General features: G+C 46.0%; 1 protein-coding gene across 1 annotated transcript in view; it reads right to left on the reverse strand.

Moving 5' to 3' along the window:
- LOC106810205 (synaptotagmin-1-like) overlaps window positions 1-2141 on the reverse strand; it is an 80141-nt gene that overhangs the window by 39052 nt on the left and 38948 nt on the right. The window lies entirely within an intron of this gene.

Consider the following 2141-nt stretch of genomic DNA (forward strand, 5'->3'; position numbering starts at 1 on the left):
GAGAGATACGCAGAATGCCCTAGTTCTTGAGATCCAGCGATTTGGTACTGTGATGGGTATACCGACCTAGTAAAATTTCAGACGGGAGGTACACGTAGGCTGTGATTGGGACACAAAGTGTCATGCAATCCTCGGCTCGCCTCTGGGCATCAATGGCCTCTAACGTTCTAGCTATAGGATGGGAAAAATGGAGGATAAGTAATGCCTAATGGGTGTCTTAGAAACGAAGACCGGAAGTCCTAAGACCTAAGCCCTACCCTAATGTTACTTGACTTATGTTACTCGTTAGACAACTTTGTCTTTACTAACTCCTGCTAATGTTAAGATCAGGGTTAAGTCTTAGTCTATAGGTCGTTGACTTTAGGTCTTGTTTCATATAGACGTTTAGCGTAATACGCTACGAACTTTTGTTACGTTTTCGCATCTCCGTAAACAGAATAAGCCCCGCCTTCTTCGTTGCTGGGCATGAATGGGGCGTCACCGACGTGACCAGTTCCTATACCGACTGTGTTTACTTTTCGTAAATAATGAAATGCCCGGCCGATGCTAGACTGGTACCGTTCGCCACCTTCACTCCGGCAAGTATCCTTCGCTACACTGACGCTGTTAGTGTAGCGTGTGGAACTGTCGACCGGGTACCAGTCTAAAGGGCCGGACACACTAGGCGATTAAATCGGGCGATTAAATCGGGCGATGAAATCGCCCTGAAATTGCCTAGTGTGTCCACTCAATCGCCGCCGATTTCATCGCCCGATTTCATCGCATAGATCAAAACGTTTTGATATTATCGGGCAATTTTGTCGCCTGATTTCATCGCCCGATTTCATCGCCTAGTATGTCCGGGGCCGGCGATAACATCGCCCGATTGTACAATTCATCAGCCAATAGACAACAAGCACATGCATAATTTCTGATCACTGAACCAGAGTGAACACAATGCGCTCAGACACAATGTGCAAAATCACAATGAATTTTTTTTCAGCACAACGGCGCTGCGTTTTGCTGTGTCTTGTCGTGCCGCGTGTGTGGAGACGGGCCTTCATTCACCGGCAATTTAATCGCCTAGTGTGTCCACTCGACTCGCGCGATAGAATCGGGCGATTTTGTTGCCCGATTTTATCGCCCGATTTAATCGCCTAGTGTGTCCGGCCCTTTAGCCGCTGCCAAACTGCATGCAGTACACCTTAAATTTTGCACAAGGGAGAGATAGTGATCCGCTAGAGGGCGCGTTAAGCGCCAATAAAAACGGCTCTGATTGGCTAATTATTTTATTGTTTATTATTTTTGGCTAATTTTGTTTTAATTTAGAATTAGAGATAGGGTTAGGGTTTGGGTTAGGGTTAGGGTTAGGTTAGGGTTAGGTTTAACTGATTTCTATATCCACAACTTATTTCTATATTCACTATCTCTCCCCTGAGACCTACTAGTGCACCTTCGTACACTCAGGATACTCGTAGATTAATTGAGCCCATGAGCGAGAGCGCCATCTGTTGTGGAGTTTGGGCCGATGCGATGCATTTTCTGCGTTTTCTGCGTGATTATTATTTTGCGCAGGCACTCATTTTCGAAATCCTCCAACATTTTTACTTCTTCCATTAACGACTCACAAGTAATAGACAGATTAGTTATCGGGTGTCTATAGAAAACGAAGACCTAAGTCAACGACCTAAGACCTAAGACTTAACCCTGATCTTAACATTAGGGGGGTTAGTAGCGGGGGGGGTTAGGGTTAGGGTTAGGTCTTAGGACTTCGGTCTTCGTTTTCTAGACACCCATTAGGCATTACTTATCCTCCATTTTTCCCATCCTATAGCTAGACGTGATGAGGCCATGATGCCGAGGCGAGCCGAGGATTGACACTTTGTGTCCTCCAATCACAGCCTACGCCGCACCTCCCTTTGAAATTTTTACAGGTGGAGACCCATTACAGCACCAAATCGCTGATCTCAAGAAGTAGGGCATTCTGCTAGGCTAGAACGGTTTCCTACGATAGAGTTTGGCACAAAAACGAAAATAACACGCAATTTAGCGCACTGCGCTACGTACTTCTGTTGCATTTTTGCATCTCTGTAATCAGAATAAGCCCCGCCGTCTTCATTGATGGGCATGAATGGGGCGTCACCGACGTGACCAGTTCCTAT

The sequence above is a fragment of the Priapulus caudatus genome, unplaced genomic scaffold (assembly GCF_000485595.1).
Source record: "Priapulus caudatus unplaced genomic scaffold, Priapulus_caudatus-5.0.1 Scaffold419, whole genome shotgun sequence".
NCBI lineage: Eukaryota > Metazoa > Priapulida > Priapulimorpha > Priapulimorphida > Priapulidae > Priapulus > Priapulus caudatus.